The sequence below is a fragment of the Phoenix dactylifera genome, unplaced genomic scaffold (assembly GCF_009389715.1).
Source record: "Phoenix dactylifera cultivar Barhee BC4 unplaced genomic scaffold, palm_55x_up_171113_PBpolish2nd_filt_p 000714F, whole genome shotgun sequence".
Taxonomy (NCBI): domain Eukaryota; kingdom Viridiplantae; phylum Streptophyta; class Magnoliopsida; order Arecales; family Arecaceae; genus Phoenix; species Phoenix dactylifera.
This window is the reverse complement of record NW_024068093.1, coordinates 90,175-112,928: the sequence shown is the minus strand read 5'-3', so window position 1 is coordinate 112,928 and position 22,754 is coordinate 90,175. Positions and strand designations below refer to the sequence as shown.

The 22,754-nt window shown below is 41.8% G+C and overlaps 1 non-coding gene across 1 annotated transcript; it reads left to right on the top strand.

Moving 5' to 3' along the window:
• Positions 1-20,662: 20,662 nt before the first annotated feature.
• LOC120106971 lies at positions 20,663-20,768 on the top strand. The gene has a single exon (XR_005508957.1). It is a non-coding gene; the product is annotated as a small nucleolar RNA R71 (small nucleolar RNA).
• The last annotated feature ends 1,986 nt before the right edge of the window (positions 20,769-22,754 follow it).

Here is a 22,754-nt window from a genome sequence, read left to right as displayed (position 1 = left end):
TCAAAAATTCTTAGAATCAAAACAAAGTAGATTGCATATGTTGAGGGGGAGAATCTGAATTTTAAGCAAGCTAAATCATTAAAGATATATAAGCCAAACAATTGATTGCATGATATGAAGGCTTATATAATTCCAAATGAAAGGGGGAGCTTTAACTCCGAAATTTATTGTTCACACCTTTCAAACTTGGATAAATTAAATTACCAGACATCTGAATTCATTTATGGATTTTACTTCCTTGTTTATAGAGCAATTCACTTTACATATACTCAATGTTTTGTCATCATCAAAAAGGGGGAGATTGTGGAGTGATTGATTAAAACCCTATTTGATTTTGATGAGCTCAAAGCATTTGAGTATATCTCTTGTTTACTAATGAATTCAATTAAGTGTTTCAGTGAAACTCTTGTCTAAGTGTCTCTAGACTTGGTTCATAATATTTTGGATAAGTTAAGAAGTCAGCTTGAACCAAAGTCTGAACTCGAGTCGACTCCAGAGTATCACGAGTCGACTCCAAGCGTATCAAGTTCACTGGCACGAGCTCGAGTCGACTCCGGATCAGTACGAGTCGACTCCGACTGAGAACAGACAGACGAACAGAAAGCATCAACTCAAAACCTGTCAGCGAGTCGACTCCTGAACTGCGCGAGTCGACTCCGATGTTTACCGAGTCGACTCCAGGGTAGTATGAGTCGACTCCTAGGAGTCACAGGCAGAAAAGTCAGAGAGCAGTTTTCGGGTCTGAGATTCGAGTCGATTCCAGTGGAACGCGAGTCGACTCCGATGGTTGGTAAGTCGACTCCAAAGAAAGTGAGAGTCGACTCTCAGAGGAACACAAGGAAAAAGTCAGAGAATGTTTTTCGGACTCTGAGATTCGAGTCGACTCCCGCAATACGCGAGTCGACTCCTAGACACCGCGACCCCAAAGAAGACAGAAGACCAATCTGCTGTGTCTGAGAGCCGAGTCGACTCCTAGAAAGCTCGAGCCGACTCCAAGGCAGCGGTACACCAAAAGGGCAGAAGACTTAGTTTCGGAAACTGAGAGCCGAGTCGACTCCGGGGAAGTTCGAGTCGACTCCAAGACTGGACGAGCCAAAAGACAGAAGATCGGGAGTTCGGGCTCTGAGCGCCGAGTCGACTCCCAGGACAGTCGAGTCGACTCGAGTTGGCCAAGTTGAAAATTAGCTCCGTGGACTTCATGGGATGAGCCGACTCCGAAAATGCCAAGTCAGCTCCAGAAGTTGGCGAGTCGACTCCGGGTCAAGACGAGTCGACTCCCAGTCGAAGAGGCTACTTTAATTCAAATCCGAAACAGTTGCCGAGTCGACTCCAGAAAAACATGAGTCGACTCCCGCTACAGCCGAGTCGACTCCTGATCGCGCGAGTCGACTCCAACCCACCAACGGACATATTGTCAGGCTGTGCAGAGTGTGCAGAACGGGCAGAAAAAGGTCTCTAACGGCTAGTTTCCGTGGGGGTTGGTTTAAATAGCCACAGAGGACTGTAGCAAAGTAGAGAACAACTATTCCACTCAAAGTAATCAAGCATTCAATCTCTGCAACCTGTTCTTCAATGAAAAAAGGGAAGAGCGGCATTAACTCCATCCAACTTCCTCTTCCCAGCAATTAAAGAAGCCTCCTCCTGCATTCAAGTCGACCACACATTCAAGAGGAGATCCGAAGTTCGAGAACCACTCAACTCCAACTCAAACGTGTTTGAGGGCTTCTAACTTTTCTTCTGTTTATATTGTTATTTATCTGCTTTTTGAGAAGCTGTGTTTTCTGTTTGTACCTTTTATTTTCACCTGATCTTTACTTGGTTCAATCGGGGGATTGAATCAAGGGTATTGAGGTTGGTTGGTGAGCCTAGTGTAAAACCAACGTGTGTAAGGGTTCGATTGTGATCCCGGGAAAACAATCGGGGCGGTTCTAGTCGGTGAGCCAGGAAAAACCGACCGAGTTCGTTGTGAGCTCGTAAAACAACAAGTTTGGTTGTGAGCTTGGAAAACAACCGGCTGTAATCCAAGGGGTTATAGTGAATTTCCAAGTGAGACTTGGGGAGTGGACGTAGGAGCAAGGGTTAGCTCCGAACCACTATAAAACTTGGTGTTTGTGATTGATTGTCTCTCTTTCTCTTACTCTCATATCACTTACAGCACATAGCAATTAATTAAACAACTTGCAATAGTTTTAATTAGTCATCCACAACGTTTTAAATAGCTAAATTATTTTAAAACCCAATTCACCCCCCCCCCCCTCTTGGGTTGTCTATCTGGGCAACAGAAGGCGCTCGACCAAAGGGCACCAACCAGAAGGGTGCTTGGCTAGAGAGCGCCGATCCGAAAAGGACCAACCAAAGCACCAGGTAGGGACGCTCGGCTAAGAAAAGGCCGACCAAAGGACGCCAATCAGGAAGACGCTAGACCAAAGGGCGCCGACCAGAAATACTGACTAGAAGCGACCCGGCCACAGGGCGCCCCGTCGGGCAACCGGCTCGGCTCGGCACCCCTGCCGAGCCGATGCCTTAACCAAATGTTCAACTTCCGCCTAACCCTCTAAGCCTGAGGGACTTGACAACTCCACTACAACCTGCCGCTATCTCCAAGCCATCAGGGCATAAGATCTCCGCAGGTATTCGGCACGACCCGCCATTAATGCATGAGACCCCCCCAAGTCTCCGATGCACTCAGTCATTTAATGAACACGGCTCAAGGCGATCTCCGGATCACTGAACCATCAAAGCGTATGGCTCTCCCTGACCGCCGGTTCACTCGGTAATAAATGCACTTACCATCCACGGACCCCAGGCCCACCACGGCCGGCGGTTCAACCACTCCGACAGGTCCGATCGACCGTGACAACTCTCTGGTTCCGGTCTGATTCGGCCTTATTCTCCACTACGCCATTAATGGGCCAAATCGTGCCCAATTATCGTAAAAGAGGACAAAATTTTCCTGTCACCTCCCAGGTAACACAATATCCCTCTATAAAAGGGAACCTGGGGGAAAGGAGGGGGGGGACCAGAGAAAAAAAAAAGAAACAGCACAGACACAATTGAGCTTAATATTCTCTTCATCTTCTCCACATATCTCTTCCTTGCTCTCTCCACATACTAGCCCCCTCTGACTTAAGCATCGGAGGGCCGGCGCCGGAAAGCCCGGCCACCGGCTTTTTTGCAGGACTCACACCCTCCAGGAGGACGCCACCAGCCGGCGCACCGCCGACCACCGTCCCTGCGGCGGAGCTCCTCCCACGGAGGACAGGACAGGACGCACTCTTCTCCGCTCTCTCATCCCCACGGAGGACGCAGTCTGCCGGCGCACCGCCGTCCGCTCTTCCGGCAGTGGAGCTCCTCCTCCCCTGGTTTCGCGGCGGCCCCCGGGTCCAATTTCCAGCAACAATCACCACATGCAACAATTATAATTTTCAGATCTGAAATCTAATTGATTATCTTATGACATGGGTTGCTGATCATGCTAAACATGATTCTAAACTTTGTAATCCCATTAACAATGTAATTAGAATCATCAATTTATCACATAAAAATCAGCATACAAAAATCAGCAACCCTAAAAAATTCTGCATGCAGAAAATTTCAGCATACATATCCTTTTAAATTTCAGATCTATCATGCCTGTTAATAATTAATTCTAACCTTAATCTATGAAGCTTAGGCTCTAATACCACTGTTGGGAACCCGTCCATGCTGCAGAAAATTTAAAAAATTTCAGATGGCAGCGGAAGAGGCATGCGCGGGATCAATCGTTCATCCTATGAACGTTGTTTAAAAAACGTTCGTAGATAGATTAGAATTAAAACTTTTAAAACTATTATGAAGATTAGATCTTCACCTTGTGCGGGTAGATGATCACCGCAAACTGAAGTTCATGGTTTAGGAGGATGGTTCGCTTGAAGCCGTTCACGCATCCGGCCTCTACGGGTATCCACACGAAGTAGAGATCCGATCAAAGCTTCGATGTCTCCCTGGGGTGCTAGCTCCCTTGCAGAGACAACTTTGGATGGCTGATGTCCTCCCTTTGAATCAACCCTTGATTGTGCTTGGGAGGAGGAAGAAGAAGGATGAAGTTTGAAAAAGAGTCAAAGCCCCTGCAGCCTACTTCCTTTTCCCTGCGTTGGAACCAAGAAGGAGGGAAGAAGATGGCTGCCAAGCTTTCTTTTCTTCTCACCTTGCTTGCGGCTGAAAACCAAGGGGAGAAAGGGTGGCCACGAGTTGGAGAGGGAGAGGGCTTCAATGAATGCCCTAGGGTGCCGCCCACTTCTCCTTTTAAAGGCATGAAGGGCTCCTACAAATTAGGAGCCCTTGATCTTTTTCCAAGACGGGCGCCGACCCCTCTTGTGTTGCCGCACCAAGGAGAAAAAGGAGGAGGGGCGCAAGTCCCTCCCTCATGGTTAACCCTAATCCTCATTAAGTAAGGATTGGGATGCCCTAATGTGGCTAAGCCCTAATCTAATTAGGCTTAGTCCAAGGGTGAACCAATTTTGGGTTTGATCCATGCAATGTCCTAATCCAATTCGAACTCAATGAATCATGACTCAATTGAACCATTCAATCCTAATCTAATTAGGAGTCATTAGATTAATAATTAATTGGGACTTAAGAAATCCTAATCCAATTAGGACTTATTTAATTTTAGTCCTAATCCAATTAGGACTCTTCTTTGAATCTAAAGTCCTAATCCAATTAGGACTTCTAGGAATCCTATTCTAAGTAGGAATCCAAATTGAATTCAAAATTCTAATCTAATTAGGATTGTAGGAATCCTACTCCAAGTAGGACTCCCAGTCCTAGTTCAAGTAGGATTTTCAGTCCTAATCCAATTAGGACTCCAGGAATCCTGCTCCAAGTAGGATTCGTGTTCCAAGTCCAATTAATCAATTTCCATTGTTCCTTCTTCAATTTGATTATCAATCGAATTGATTACTCGTGATTCATAATCACATTTCAACCATCGGATCGGTCAATATCTCTAGTGTGTGTGACCTCATAGATTCTATTCTGACTGGTAGTAAGATATATTGCGATCTCTATCACAATATCATTGAAAACTTTTTTCAATGGGTTGGAACAGTTCCAACTCAACTCATTAGGGTTTATCGATCATCAAGATATTTTCTGTGAGTCTCACCATCCACCAGTGACACCTAGCAGCATGTAGTGGCTACCCAGCAGAATGGAATGATGAAACTCTAGGTGCAGTTATCGTATGATACAGTCATTCTATCGTAGATCCCTACAGGACGGAGGTCATGGACAACTCGTCAAACCCCATCGTCTGTCATATGTCAAGATTTATTCGACTTAAACTCGAGAGTGAAAAACTCTTTCTCCACTGTGCATACTGCCCCGGCCGAGGTCTTACGAACTCAGTCTCATAAATCACATAGGATCTCTCCTTATCTACCAAGGTCGATAGATTCCATATAGGTGCATACCCTACTCCTACATTGAACCTACTGCAGCCAATCTACACTGCATGGACCCATATGTCTAGAGACCATGTATATGTGCAGTCAAACTACAATAACCTCACTATGAGTAGCCGAAGCACCGCAGGTCAGAGGACCAGTCATACTACTGCAACATCAAGCAAGTCACTGACGAGTGGATAGACATCCAAGTGACTCTTGTCTTGGTCACGCTCAGTACCCTTGTTCTCTAACAAGCACTTGCACAATTGCTCTAGTATCCCTACACTGTGGACTCAAGACTCGTCCATCAAAGAAAGCAATATGTGCACTAATCTCAGCGGATCAATCACCGTCCTCGTGATGATTCATCGATCAGGAGCAATTCAGGAATTAATCACCAATGACACATGCCTCAAATTCTCAACTCTTGAGAATATGCGTTATCATCTTATTAATTCTTTGGACGATTCATAGACACATAAGAACATGAATGAAAAGAATGCCCAACTTAATTAGGTCAAGTACAAATTTATGTTCCAGAATTAGAATAATGCGTCAGCCAAATTGGCTTCTAGGGCGTACTTCTAACAAATTTCTCACTAAGGTATTCTCCTTCTCGATCTGATCGAAGAGCCTTAAGGGGTTTTCTAGTTTGTTTTTCTACTTCATTTCTGAACTCTTTGAATTTTTCAGAAGATTCAGATTTGTGTCTCATAAGATACACATACCCATACCGTGAATAATCATCGGTAAAAGTAATGAAGTACGAATAACGTCCCCCAGCTTGCAAATCGAATGGGCCACACACATCTATGTGTACTAGGGTAAGTATTTCAGTGGTCCTCTCTCCATGTCCTACAAAGGGCAATCTAGCCATTTTTTCTTGAAGACAGGACTCGCAAACTGGATATGACTCGGAAGTAATGAGCCGAGAAGCCCATCTTTATCCATTTTGTTCATTCTGTCTTCTCCAATATGGCCAAGTCTGAAGTGCCACAAATATTTTTGGTTTATCTCATCCCTGGATCTCTTAGATCCTTTGGCACCACTTCTTGCTCAGACACATTTACAGATACATCCATATGCAAATGATAGAGACTGTCAATCATAAAACCACGTGTGACTATTTTATTTCTGAAATAAATAGAACAGCAGTCTTTGTCAAATATAAAAACATGACCTTCCTGTGCTAGACATGAAACAGAAATCAAATTTCTGCTAGCAGCAGGTACATAATAGCAGTTTCTAAGTAATAAACTAAAACCAGACGGTAGTCGCAGATGGTAGGTGCCCACAGCTACAGCAGCAACTTTCCTAATGGTTACCGCACCTTCCGCCAGCCTTCTACTTTTCGTTAGACCCTGCATAGTAGTGCACAAGTGAGCACTAGAACCAGAATCTATAACCCAACTAGAAGTAGAAGAAACCGTTAGATTAGTTTCAATTACGAGCAAGTCTATACCTTCTGAAGGTGTGGCAGCCTTCTTGTTCTTCAGGCTCTCGAGGTATGAAGGACAGTTCCTCTTCCAGTGGCCGTCGACATTGCAGTGGAAACATTTTCCTTTGTCATTAGTCTTTTTCTTTTGAACTTCCTTCTTTGGCTTCTTGTCTTTCTTCTGCTTCTTTGCAGGCTTCTTTTTCTTCCAAGTAGACTTTCTCTTGGAACCAGAAGTCAGCTCAGCAGCAAGGACATTGCCCCTTGAACCTTTAAAGGCTCCCTCAGCAGTTACCAACATGTTTAACAGTTCAGTCTTAGTGCATTCAATCTTATTCATGTGGTAGTTTACTATAAACTGTCCAAATGAATCAGGAAGGGATTGAAGGATCAGATCAACTTGCAATTCCTTGTGCATGTTCATACCGAGCTTCTCAAGCTCCTTCAGGTCCTTGATCATAGTCAGACCGTGATCATGGACAGACTGCCCCTCTTGCATCTTTGCTTTGAAGAGCCTCTTGGACACTTCAAAACGAGCTGTGCGACTCTGCTCACCATACAACTCTTGCAGGTGTGCCAGTATGTCCCTAGCAGTCTTCATATTCTCATGCTGGCATTGGAGTTCATTGGACATGGATGCCATGATATAGCACTTGACCCTAATGTCATCATCTGTCCACTTTTCATGCGTCGCACGCTGATCAGTAGTCGGACGTGCTGGTAATGTGGGGATGTCATTGTCGAGCACATAGCCTATTTTCTCGCAACTCAGAATAATTTTGAGATTTCTAAGCGAGTCTCTGTAATTGGTACCGATCAATCGGTTGGTCTCAAGAATACGAGTCAAAGGATTTGAGGCTGACATTATGATCTGCAGAGAGTAAAGATTCTAGTTAGACTTTTGTACTTGATCCTAATCTGTTCTAGGGTCTTTTAGAACAAATGTACCTCCCACTATTTTCACGAATTCCTCACACTCTTCTAGTAGGAAAACGAAAATCCTATACGACTAGGGTTTCTAGTGGGTACTGCGGTTCCCCCGATTTACATGCCATCTCACCAAACAGTTATTGGTAACACATAAATAGATGAGTGTACAACTCTTGTACAATGCTTCTTAAGCATGTTGCAGTGCTACTTGGTCTCTAAGTCATGAAGACCTCACCTAACAGTTATTGGTCCCATTCCTTAGTTAAGTCAGACCCACCGTATAACCGTAGAAATAAAGTCGTCATTGGGTTCTCACCTAACAGTTATTGGTGCCCAACCCCACCTTTACCCTACAACATCTCATGTCTATAGAGAGGTCCAGCCCCCCGATGTAATTTGCCCACTGTGTCCAGCCGAGACAAATCAACATCAGAAAGACCTTAGCAACTCTACTACGATGGAACACCTATGGACTTAATATCGGTTAATCAGGTCTTAGTGTTTGCAACCTTGAGCTCTTCATAAGAGGTAATCGATCAATTGGCCAGGTAAGCAGGTAGGAGGCTCCCCTTACTCAGAGAGTAAGGTCCTAATTAAGTAACCACCTTTCATGCTTTCCTAGACACCAATTAGATCAATTAATCTAATATGACTCGCTCATGTTGGTTCACTCTCGACTTGATTGAGGAGATTTTAATTTATGTCTCAATTTGGTTTGCTACATCACATGTAAACCTATCTACCCCGCTCTCATTCACATCACATGCAAACGGCACATCGCGGACAGTTATAATCACAGCAATAAATAAAGCTAAACTTTAAATAGGTGATGATCATGGATTCTAATTAGGTCATATTACAAGCACATGCACGTCAATCGATCAACTGGTCTTCAACTCTTGAATTGGTTCCAAGTCTCCTTGATTCGATCCTTGATCAACTCTTGATCCAATCGCCATCAACCGCTCAGATCGCCGTTCATCTCATGCACTATCTTCGACTTGATCGTAGACGCACATTACATCACAGAAATACAATCAGATATAAAATAAAAATAATAATAAATTACATCCCCTTTTAGGAGGCACGCAGGCCCCTCAAAATATCAAATAAGATGCATGCAAGCATCTGGAAAATTACATGACATTACAGATCACATCGCGGGTCTTTACAATTGATACCAAAAGGGTTTGAATCCTATGATCATCACCACATGCAGCAATTATACTTTTCAGATCTGATTATGTTATGACATAGGTTGTTGATCATGCTAATCATGATTCTAAACTTTGTAATCTCATTAACAATGTAATTAGAATCATCATTTTATCACATAAAAATCAGCATGCAAAAATCAGCACCCCTGAAAAATCTGCATGCAGAAAATTTTCAGCATGCATAACCTTTTAAATTTCAGATCTAAGATGCCTTTAGATAATTAATCCTTACCTTAATCTACGATGCCTAGGCTCTGATACCACTGTTAGAACCCGTCTATGCCGCAGAAAATTTTTTAAAAATTCAGACGCAGCGGAAGAGGCATGTGCGGGATCAACCGTTCATCGCATGAACGTTGTTCAAAAACCGTTCGTAGTTAGATAAGGTTTAAATACTTTTTGAAAACATTAGAAAGATCAGATCTTCACCTTGTGCGGGTAGATGATCACCGCAAACTGATGATCGTGATTTTAGAAGAAGGCTCGCTTGAAGCCGCACAAGCGTCCGGCCTCTACGGGTATCCACATGAAGCAGAGGACCAATCCAAACGCTTTAATCTTCCCGGGGTGCTAGCTCCCTTGCAGAGATTGGTTTTGATGGCTGATCTCCTCCTTTTAATCAACACTTGATTGTGCTTGGGAGGAGGAAGAAGAAGGATGAAGATTGAAAAAGAATCAAAGCACCTTTGAACCCTTTTTCTTTCCCTTGCGTTGGATGAAGAAAAGGAGGAGGGAGGAGGCCGCCAAGCTTCTTTTTCTTCCTCTTCTTGCTTGCGGCTGAACCAGGAAAGGGGAGAGGGAGGCCACGGCTTGGAGGGGAGAGGGCTTCAATTGAATTCCCTAGGGTGCCGCCAAGTCTCCTTTTAAAGCATGAAGGGCTCCTACAAATTAGGAGCCCTTGATCCCTTTCCAAGAGGGGCGCCGGCCCCTCTCTTCATGCCACACCAAGAAGCAAAAGGAGGAGGGGCGTGAGCCCCTCCTCTTGTGTTGCCCTAGTCCTCCTCTAAGGAGATATGAATTATCTATGGAGGGAGGTGTTTAGGGCTAGAATCCACCGATTGATTTATATTCGTGATGCTTTCAATGATTGAGTTGTATTTAAAACTTGATTGCTTCCGACTACAAGCCAAAGCAATCATAAAAGAAAATTATAACTAATTTCCAGCATGAATCATCTAAGTCTAGCACAAACCATCTACTCTAACGATAAGCATGACCTGTCTAACCTAGCATGATGCATCTGATCATTAAATCATTAAACATGAAATCGATGTCACATGAATATCTCCTCCAAACCACAGGTGTTGGATTCGATGAAATAGATCAATCTATATAAAATATTTTATGCAAGATAAATGATTCACATAAATTGGATAAATCATAAAGATCAATTGATAAATTCTTCATCATGCAACACTCTTACAATACAAACTCAAATTAATAAAAATGAAACGAATACTCCTCTATGGCTTCATCAAACCCCTAAACCGAGGTTTAGCTGCTCATGATGATCGGCGACTTTGATCGGCTTGCTGAGATGCTCCACGCCATCCGTCTCAAGTCCTTCGTTCTTTTTCTCCTTTTTTTTTCTTTCTCTAACTCATCCGCTCACAGCATCCCTCTTTTTTTTATATTCTTCTCGGCACCATAACAGAGCATGCTCTGTTCCTTGGTTCTTCTCACCCTCCTCCCCCCTTCTCTTTGCCGATGGCTTCTTCATATAGACCCTGTCACCGGTGATGGATCCCCTGGGAGTACGCTGGTGAGGATGCGAATCCCGGATGCTCATCCGATGGGAGCTGGCTGCGAGATTAATGTGGAATGGAAGAAGAAGGATTCGCCAATTCCATGGGATCGCAGACGGTTGGAATGGCTCAAATCCGGCAGAGGGAGACGGCTAGATGCTTGATTTCATGGGATGCTGGAAGCGTTGATCATGGAGGAGTGATTTCCGGCTGCTGGGAGGTGGAACAGGCGGCGGATGGCACGCGGTTGATGCGGCTGGGAGGATCGATCGCGGAGGAGCTGGATCGTTGATTGCAGCCGGCTGGGATCGCGGAGACTGGGATGGGATCCGGATGCGCCACGGGCGGAGGAGGAGGCGGAGACGCTGGTTACGGCGTGGAGCTGGAAATCCGGAAGAGGAGATGGCATGAACGCGGTGGGCACGACGCGGGATCGACGGGAGGAAGGTGGACGGCCCTGATGCAAGGAGGGAGGAAGAAGATAAACAGTGGCTTATATATATATATTTATTTTTTTTATTGTAACACTGTTCATATGAACAGTGTTTTTCACGGAACACTGTTCATATGAACAGTGTTACCTCGGAATACTGTTCACCTGAACAGTGATTCCAGTAATTTTTGGAAAAAAAATTATTTTTCTTGCTTTATTTTGATGTGAAAATGGGCATATATGAATTTAAAACAAGGATCTCCTCTATTTTGCTTAGTTTGGAAACATGATGCGGAGACGGGAGTTTCTGAACCGTTGGATTGCTTGGATAGTGGTCACGAGAAAGGAATAGGATTGGTTTGGAAATTGGCTTTGGATTTGAGGTAGGTTATGATCTTTAATTTGCTTGAACTTGGTCTCGAGCCTAATGTTATTTAAATTCAATTCTTGCTAAACTGCTTCAGACCGGACTCGACAGAACTAATAATAGGACTGTGACTTAATAAAATTAATCAAACATTTTCTCCATACAAAAATAATTAATTATAGCTTTCAATCTAATTAGGACCAAAATCCATTTAATTATAACCTTAGCTTGATTACAACTCTATCAGGTTACCAAACCGGGTTAACACAATCTCCTCCTTATATATTTTTCTGTAATTTTCGAGAAAGATTGCAAACAAGAGAGAGACAAGTTCAGAGTCTGATTTAAGAAAAGAATTATTTACTTTTTACCATATTTTAAATTTATTTCAATGATCATTCAATTTCATGGTAAAATACGTATTTATCAGTTTAAGAACATTGATAAGTGCTATGAAAAGATAACTAAATTATAGATTATTAAGCACTTATCACACCCCTAAACCTATGTTTGCTAGTCCTCGAGCAAAATTAGAAAAGAAAAACTCTAACTCACTTTTGCAGGCATCGCGATTGCATTTACCATATGCAACAAGGCTTTAAACCCCTAGGTGGCCCTAGTGGACGAGTTTTGTCTCGTGAGAATTTCCAGCTCAGATACCCACAAACTGCTGTCTCTACCCAAAGATTTTTTTTTTTCCATAAAAGCTAGTTTCAAATGCATAAGTGCCAAGAATTTCAAAAGCACACAAAGTTTTAATTACTAAGTCAGTCCAAATTCTAGGTTAGTATGCAATCTAAGTTAAAGTCATTAAGTTTCCGTTTAGGGAGTTGTAAGACTTATTTATACTAGAGTGCTCGGTGAAATCTGGACCGTTCACAAGCTAAGGGTTTGGATCTCCAAAATGTTGCTAATACCAGTAGTTTCCAAGAATTGGTCGAAAGAACCTGCTCACTGATTCAAAATCATCTTATCTGTAGGATTTCGAAAGTTGTGGATGTTTACTTTAGTACCTCACGGGCTTTATCTGTAATATTCCAGTTTACTCGAATTTTTACAACGACGGCTTTCACACTATTGTCTTTTTCAAGGTCAATACTGTTGGGAACCCGCCCATGCCGCTGATATTTCAAAAAAATTCAGATGGCAGCGGAATCGGCATAAGCGGGATCGACGTTCATCGCATGAACGTTGTTTTATGAACCGTTCGTAGTTAGATAAGAATTAAAACTTTTTAAACCTTTAGGAAGATCAGATCTTCACCTTGTGCGGGTAGATGATCACCGCAAACTGAAGTTCGTGGTCTAGGATGAAGGTTCGCTTGAAGCCGTTCAAGTGCCCGGCCTCTATGGGTATCCACACGAAGCAGTGATCCGATCAAAGCTCTCTTATCTTCCCGGGGTGCTAGCTCCCTTGCAAAGACTTCTTTTGATGGCTGATTTCCTCTCTTTCAATCAACCCTTGATTGTGCTTGAGAGGAGGAAGAAGAAGGATGAAGAAGAGGAAGAAGAAGAATCCCCACGCAGCCTTCTTTTCTTCCCTGCGTTGGAACCAAGGAAGGAGGCCAAGGAGAGGTGCACGCCTCTTCTTCTTTTCCCCTTGCTGATGGCGGCTGAACCAAGGAAGGGAGAGGGGTGGCCACGTGATGGAAGAGGAGAGGGAGAGCTCATCTAGGGCGCCGGCCCCCTTTGCCCCTTTTTATAACCATCTAGGGCTCCTACAATCTAGGAGCCCTAGAGTAATTACCTTTCTCTTCTCCCTTCTCCACATGGAAAAGGGAGGGGCATATTCCCCTCCTCATGGTTAACCCTAATCCACATTAAGTAGGGTTTGAAAAGCCCTAATGTGGTCAAGCCCTAATCCAATTAGGCTTAGCCCAAGGGTGAACCAATTAGGATCCAATCTAGGTAAGTCCTAATCCAATTAGAACTTAAATCAATTTTGACTTAATTGAACTCTTCAATCCTAATCCAATTAGGAGTCTTATTGATTCATTAGATTAATAATTAATTGTGACTTAAGAAATCCTAATCCAAATTAGGACATATTTGATTTTAGTCCTAATCCAATTAGGACTCTATTTGAATCCGAAGTCCTAATCCGATTAGGACTCTAGGAATCCTACTCCAAGTAGGAATCCAATTTTGATTCAAAATTCCTAATCTCATTAGGATTGTAGGAATCCTATTCCAAGTAGGAATCCCAGTCCTACTCCAACTAGGATTCCCAGTCCTAATCCAATTAGGACTCTAGGAATCCTACCCGAAGTAGGATTTGTGTTTAAGTCCAATTAATTAATTTCCTTTGTTCCTTCTTCAACTTCTTATCAATCAAATTGATTACTTGTGATTCCTAATCACGATTTCAACCATCAGATCGGTCAATACTTCTAGTGTGTGTGACCCCATAGGTTCTATTCTGACTGGTAGTGAGATATATTATGATCTCTATCACAATATCATTGAAAACTCCTTTCAATGGGTTGGAACGATTCCAACTCAACTCGTTAGGGTTTATCGATCATCAAGATAATCCCTATGAGTCCCACCATCCACCAGTGACACCTAGCAGCATGTAGTGGCTACCCAGCAGAATGGAATGATGAACCTCTAGGTGCAGTTAACATGTGATACAGTCCTACTATCGTGGATCCCTACAGGACGGAGGTCATGGACAACTCGTCAAACCCCATCGTCTGTCATATGTCAAGATTTATTCGACTTGAGTTGGATAGTGGAAAACTCTTTTTCCACTTTATATTACTGCCCTGGCCAAGGTCTTAGAACTCAGTCTAACAAATCACATAGGATCACTCCTCTTCTATCAAGGTCGATAGATTCCTTATAGGTGCATACCCTACTCCTACAGTGAACCTACTGCAGCCAATCTACACTGCATGGACCCATATGGCTAGAGACCATGTATGTGTGCAGTCAAACTACAATAACCTCACTGTGAGTAGCCGAAGCACCGCAGGTCAAAGGACCAGTCACACTACTGCAACATCAAGCAAGTCACTGACGAGTGGATAGACATCCAAGTGACTTCTTGTCTTGGTCACGCTCAGTACCCTTGTTCTCTAACAAGCACCTGCACTATCACTTCAGTGTCCCTACACTGTGGACTCAAGTCTCGTCCATCCAGAAGGAAAGTGATCTGTGCACTGATCGGATCGATCACCGTCCTCGTGATGATCCATTGATCAGGAGCATTTAGAAATTAATCACCAATGATACATGGCTCAAATTCTCAACTCTTGAGAATATGTATCATCATCTTATTAATTTCTTGGACGATTCATAGACACATAAACAATATGAATGAAAAGATGCCTTTTATTTATTCAATAATAAATAGTCAAGTACAAAATTATGTCCCTAGAATCAAAAATGTGTCAGCCAAATTGGCTTCTAGGGCATACATCTAACAAATACAGAGTTTTTTTTTTATTTTTATAAAGACATATAAATTTTGCACTTTTACTCTTGTCGTGATTTCTCCGTGTAACGAGCAATCAGTCGACAACTCTCACACCAATTGGCACAAGTATCTGGCATCAAGACTCCCCTACGGACTTATGCTCGGAGTTCTCATCACAAGCCCACTTGACCTTTGACAATAGGTAGCCCTTTTCGATGTTCCTGACTAAATCCATTATTATTGATGATTTTTTTTTTTTTTGGATTAGATAAGTATGATTCATCAGGGTCCAAGGTTGCTACTATACTATCAACATAATGTCGAGCCTAGACCTTAGAAGTGTCGGCCAGTGTGTAGTGAAATTCCGAAGTATTAATTAGCTTACAACTCCCTAAGAGAGACTTAATGAAAAGAACTTAAATTTGTATTACTTCCGACTAGTCATTGGGCTTTTTAGATTTTATATACCTTGTATGTTTATCATTCTCGCATTCATGTATAGAAATTAGGAAAAAATATATATATATATATATATATATATATATATATTTAATTATTATTATTATTTTTTTATAAAAATGAACACACTCTTTTTTTAAAAAAATGATTTTTTTTTTTTTGGGATGAAAATCAAGATGAAGACCCCCCAAACATAAACCTGACATTGTGAAGTGAAAACGAATGCAAGAGATGCAAATAAAATCAAAAATGCTTAAAAATACTTAAAAATACCCCCAAACCTAAACCTAACATTGTCCTCAATGTTAAAGAAATTTAAGAGAATTGGGTTGCCTCCCAACAAGCGCTAAGTTTATTGTCTTCAGCCAGACACAGTGCATCCTTAATTATTTTGATAAACAGGGTTCGTCAAATTAAGGGATTCGATCAATTGCCCATCGGTAACACAGTCCACATAAGGTTTTAACCTTTGACCATTGACTTTTAAAACATGTCCACCATTGAGGTGTTGGATCTCTACTGCACCATAAGGAAAGACCTTTTTTACTATGAATGGTCCATCCCACCTAGAGCGAAGTTTACCCGGGAAGAGTCGCAACTTTGAATTGAATAGCCAAACCTTTTGATCAGGTTCGAAGGACCTACAGTTAATATTTTTATCATGAAAAGCCTTAGTCCTTGCTTTATAAATTTTAGCATTTTCATAGGCCTCATTGCGCAACTCTTCAAGTTCACTTAGTCGGAGTTTTCGGTTAGGACCAGCTGCTGCCATGTCTAAGTTAAACTTTTTGATAGCCCAGAAAGCTCTATGTTCAAGTTCTACCGGTAAGTGACAAGCTTTTCCAAAAACTAATCGGTAGGGGGACATGCCAATAGGAGTTTTGTAGGCAGTTCGGTAGGCCCAGAGTGCATCATTTATCCTTTGAGACCAATCTTTCCTATCGGGACGTACCATTTTTTCTAAGATGTGTTTTAACTTCCTATTGGACACCTCGACTTGTCCACTTGTTTGGGGATGATACGGGGGTAGCAACTTTGTGGGTGATGTTATATTTGCGAACCAAAGCCTCAAAAGACCGGTTGCAAAAATGGGATCCCCCATCACTGATGATGGCTCAGGGTGTGCCAAAATGACAAAAGATGTTTTCATGCACAAATTTAATCACAACCTTGTGGTCAGTAGTTTTAGTGGCGACGGCTTCTACCCATTTTGAAACATAATCAACCCTACAAGAATATATTCGAAACAAAGGATGGTGGGAAAGGGCCCATAAAGTTAATACCCCATACATCAAAGATTTCTACAATTAAAATAGGATTGAGAGGCATCATATCTCTACGGGAGATGGTACCCATCTGTTGGCACCGTTCACAAGTTTGGAAAAAGTTATGGGCATCTTTGAAAAGTGTGGGCCAATAAAATCCACTCTGTAAAATTTTTGCTGCAGTTTTTCTACCCCCAAAATGTCCCCCACAAGCTTGTGAATGGCAGAATGAAAGAATACTTTGAAATTCGCATTCGGGGACACATCGACGGATTACTTGATCGGGACAATACTTGAATAGATCGGGATCATCCCAATAATAGAACTTTACTTGTGAAAAGAATCGGTTCTTGTCTTGAGTTGATCAATCATCAGGAATTCGTCCTATGGCAAGGTAATTTACTATGTTTGCAAACCATGGCGCTTTCATTCCTTGTACCCCAAATAATTGTTCATCTGGGAAAGCATCATGTAAGGGTGAGGTATTCTTAGAGGGCTCAAGAAGAATCCTAGATAAGTGGTCTGCTACGACATTTGCAGTTCCTTTCTTGTCACGAATTTCTAGGTCAAATTCTTGTAGTAAAAGAATCCATCGAATCAGACAGGGTTTGGTGTCCTTCTTCGCAAGAAGGTGTCGAAGGGCAGCATGATCAGTGAATACGGTAACCTTGGATCCTAATAGGTAAGATCGAAACTTGTCTAGCGCAAATACTACAGCTAGTAACTCTTTCTCAGTGATGGTGTAGTTCAATTGTGCATCTGAGAGTGCTTTACTAGCGTAGTAGATGACATGAGGTACTTTATCTAGCTATTGCTCTAAAACTGCCCCAATTGCATAGTCGGATGTGTCACACATTAATTCAAATGGAAGGGTCCAGTTAGGGGGCCGTATGATAGGTGCAGTGGTCAATTTCGAGCGAAGATTTTCAAATGCCTCCTCGCATGCTTTATCAAAGACAAAGGGAGTGTCCTTGGCCAGAAGATTGCACAAGGATTTGGAAATCTTACTGAAATCCTGAATGAAGCGACGGTAGAAAACCAGCATGGCCAAGGAATGATCGGATTTGTTTCACTGTTTTGGGTGGGGGGAGATTGGAAATAAGATCGACTTTGGCTTTATCTACTTCAATGCCCCTCTTGGACACGACGTGTCCTAAATCTATGCCTTCTTGAACCATGAAATGGCTCTTTTCCCAACTTAATACTAGGTTGGTCTCCTTACATCTTTTCAAAACTAAGGTCAAATTATCCAGATAATCGTCAAAAGATAGGCCAAAAACTGAGAAATCATCAATGAACACTTCTAGAAAGTTTTCCACCATATCTGAAAAAATGGCCATCATGCATCGTTGAAAAGTTGCAGGTGCATTGCATAGTCCAAAAGGCATCCTCCTATATGCAAATGTTCCAAATGGGCAAGTAAAAGTGGTTTTCTCTTGATCGTCCGGGTAAACAGGTACTTGATTATATCCAGAATAACCATCTAAGAAGCAGTAGAAACCTTGACCAACCAACCGTTCCAAAATTTGATCTATGAAAGGTAGAGAAAAATGGTCCTTCCTAGTCATTGAATTAAGTTTCCTGTAGTCAATGCATACGCGCCAACCCGTGGTTGTGCGTGTTTGTATCAATTCTCCTTCCGTATTTTCAACCACAGTGATACCTGATTTTTTGGGTACCACTTGTGTCGGACTCACCCACTTACTATCAGAAATTGGGTAAATGATTCCGGCATCTAATAACTTTACAACTTCTTTCTTGACTACCTCCTTCATGTTAGGATTGAGTCTTCTTTGCATTTCTCGGGTGGGCTTTGCATCATCTTCGAGGTGGATTCGATGCATGCATATGGAGGGGTCAACCCCTTTCAAATCGGCTACAGACCATCCTATGGCATGTTTATTCTCTTCTAGTACACTTAAAAGTTTACCCTCCTATTCAGTAGATAAGTTGGCCGCGATGATTACAGGGAAGGTATCTTCTGGTCCTAGAAAGGCATACTTAAGAGTTGTCGGAAGTGGCTTTAACTCAAGTTTATGTGGAGAATCAATGGAAGGACAAAGTGGTGCACTAGCAATAGGGAGAAGAGGTTCAGGTCGGATCTTCCAAGGAAGGGAACTCATGGGAGATTGATTGTCGAGTAAGATGTTGACTTCTTCTATGGCCTTGTCTATGTCAAAGTTGTCAATGTCAAAATGGGCCAAGCATGCCTCTAGGGGGTCATCTGCTAAGATATAGGGAAGGGCTTCCTCTACAAGATCATCCATTTCATCAATTAGGCAACACCCGTCTTCCCTCACATGTTGGTCAGTGGCATGAAACACATTCAACTTAATTTTCATGTTCCCAAATGATATATCCATTGCCCCAGTTCTACAGTTGATACATGCATTGGCTGTAGCTAAAAAGGGACGACCAAGAATCACAGGGATTTATTTTTTAAGGTTGGGCACATGTTCCATGTCAAGGACGATAAAATCTACTGAAAAATAGAATTTATCTACCTGATAAGAACATCTTCAATCATCCCCCTTAGCATCTTCACCGATCGATCAGCCAATTGTAAGGACACCAAGGTAGGTTTTAATTCACCTAACCCAATTTTTCATAGACTAAATAGGGTAGAAGATTCACACTTGCCCCCTAGATCTAAGAGTGCTCGGTCGATGGAGTTATTTTCTATGACACAGGAAATAGTGGGAGCACCAGGATCTTTGAACTTTGGAGGGGTGTTGTGTTGGAGAATGGAACTTACCTGCTCAGTTAGAAGGACCTTTTCAGGCACATGTGTTCTAGATTTCCGCTTTTGGGTGCAAAGGTCTTTGAGAAATTTGGCATAGGAGGGAACTTGTTTGATGGCATCAAGGAGTGGGAGGTTGATTTTAACTTGTTTGAAGACCTCCATCATCTCTTCTAATGAAGTTCCCTTCTTGCCAAAGGGAGAGGGTGCATTAAGTGCTTCAGGGAATGGAGCCTTTGGAATGTGGGTTGTGGCAGATAGTGGACTAGCTGAAGAAGGTTTTGGGTTTTCATGTGATACATTCCTCTCCTCTTCTTCACCTTCCTTATTGTTACCCTCTCCAACCTTATTATCTATTATACGTCCACTCCTTAGGGTAGTCAAAGCATTGGCTTGCTCATGATTTAGTCGAGTTTTTTGAGCCACGTATTGTCCCCTAGGATTACTCATTGGTTGACTTGAAAGCTTACCTTCCTCTCGCTTGTTTAATGCATTGGCTAGTTGACCCATTTGGGATTCTAGCTTAGCAATTGATTGCGTGTGAGAGTGCAATAGTTGTGTGTTTGCCTCCAAACCTTGAAGGGCAGTCAACACCTTTTCCTCAAAGGCTGTATTTCTTTGGGTTGGAGGAGGAGGGTGTTGAAATTGATTTGAGGGATGGTAGAGATGAAAATTCTGAGGGTTTTGAAAATTTTGGGAGTAGGGTTGGGTAGTATTCGAAGCTTGCTACCTCCAAAAAAAATTTGGATGATTCTGCCATCTCGGATTATATGTATTGGAAAATGGATCATTATCCGGTCTGGGTTGTGTTTGAGCAGCATTGATGTGTTCTTGCACGAGTTCGGGGAATTGGGGTGCTGAGGGGCATTCATGAATAAGATGCGATGGGCTAGAACAGATAGCACATACTTGTGCTTGGGAAGAGCTAACGACATGTCCTCCTATCATTAGTTGGTCAATCTTATGGGACAATGCATCTACCTTGCTAGACAGGTCCATAGAACGACTTATTTCACAAATGGCCCATTTTCTTTGAAAATTCGGAGGTGCTTGACGAGAACATGAGGCATGGTGGAGGGAGTTTTCATTAAGATTTTCAAATAGTTGCCATGCTTCATGCTCATTTCGAAGCATGAAAGTCTCCCCATATGCGGCATCGATCATCTGACGGTTTCGTTCAGTCAAACCGTCATAAAAACATTGCACTAGCTGCTACTTAGGTATTTGATGATGAGGGCATTTACGGATTAGGTCCCGAAATCTCTCTCAAGTTTCATGAAATTCTTCTCCCTCGGTTTGGGAGAAGCTTGTAATGGCACGTCTAAACTGGTTTGTTCTTCCTATGGAAAAGTATTTTTTAAAAAAATCTTGTTGCATTTGATCCCAAGAACGAATCGAGTTGGCTTCTAAAGAATTCAGCCATTGTTTGGCTCTATCTTTAAGGGAGAAGGGGAATAATCTAAGTTTTAGAGCATCATCAGTAAAGTTCTGAATCTTGACAGTGGTGCAAATCTCAAGAAATTCATCTAGGTGTTTATATGAGTCTTCATTGGTGAGCCCATAAAAAGATGGGAGCATTTGGATCACACTAGATTTTATTTCATATTGTACAGCTGCTACTTCAGGTAATCGAATGCAAGATAGGGAAGTGTAAATGGTGGGAGTAAAGTACTCCCTCAGGAGTTTGGGTTGTTCTTCAGCCATCTCAGGAGGTGGGGATGATTCTATTGTTCTGATCTTAGCTCGAATATTTCTAAGGGTCCGTTCTATTTTAGGGTCAAAAGGTAATAGGTCACGTACTCTAGAACGACTTCCTTGCATACACTAGTACTTGATCAGTCAAGCATGCAATAAAAGATAAACACATCAATCCTTGTATTTGTCCTAAAATCACTAGACAGCTCCTAACTGGTTTGAAGAGGGCACCTAAGCCTCCAATCTGGTCTAATGAACCGAGTTGACCAGGTAAGCTCCCAGGTAAGTGGAGGGGTCACGATGCGTTCGCAAAGGTCCCACTTAAAACCCACTTGCCTCGAACAGATGAACTGTCTCCCTTATAAGGACAAAGCTTGCCTAGACATCAACTAAGCCACAGAGCGAAATTGGTGCAACTTTCGGTGATCTTCGTCCTATTGAGCTCGAATGTCCCTAGGAGCCAACGTCTAATTGATTTTAATTAAAGTGACACTATGTGAGATTGAGTTCACCTAAGTTGGGCAAGAGTCCAGTGATGAAATCCGGCTCTTATCTTGTTGGGGTGATTGCCCTTACTATGTGCGGATTAATTTGTGTATGTGTATCAAGCATGCATTCACACTTTTGTTGAAATTAAAATCAAACAATCACCACAAAATTTCAAGCTAATAATTAATTTAAATAAGAAAAGTTTAGAGGTTACCAAAGAGAATTTTTCCAGCAATTTAAAATTTTTTAAGCAAACCTCTAAAGCATTCCTTTTTGATAGCCCAGATCTCCTCTTCGTTTCCCTGATCAAATAAGACCAAAAGAAAAATTAAAAAAAAAAATAGTAGAAAAGAAAAAGGAGATAAAAAAGTAACAATAATAGAAAATAATTTTTTTTATTTTATTTTAGATATATATAATTTTTTTGAAAGTTTTTTTTAATTAATTAATTTTTTTTAATGATAGGAAAAATAACTATGCTAGCAATCCCCGGCAACGGCACCAAAAATTGATCGGGTTATTTCAATTTCAAAAATAAACCACGCAATAGCACGTATCCCGTAGGATAGTGATTACGGATGTCGGTCCACAGGGATTGGAGACAAGTTATTTTTCCCTAATTGAATAGTTACTTCAAAGGGTATAAGCTAGAGTAAATGATAAAAAGTAAGAATTAATATGGATGTAATAGTATGAATTATCTATGGAGGGAGTTGTTTAGGGCTAGAATCCACCGATAGATTTATATTCGTGATGCTTTCAATGATTGAGTTGTATTTAAGACTTGATTGCTTCCGACTACAAGCCAAAGCAATCATAAAAGAAAAATTATAACTAATTTCCAGCATGAATCATCTAAGTCAAGCACAACCATCTACTCTAACGATAAGCATGACCTGTCTAACCTAGCATGATGCATCTAATCATGAAATTATTAAACATGAAATCGATGTCACATGAATATCTCCTCCAAACCACAGGTGTTGGATTCGATGAAATAGATCAATCTATATAAAATATTTTATGCAAGATAAATGATTCACATAAATTGGATAAATAATAAAGATCAATTGATAAATTCTTCATCATGCAACACTCTTACAATACAAACTCAAATCAATAAAAATGAA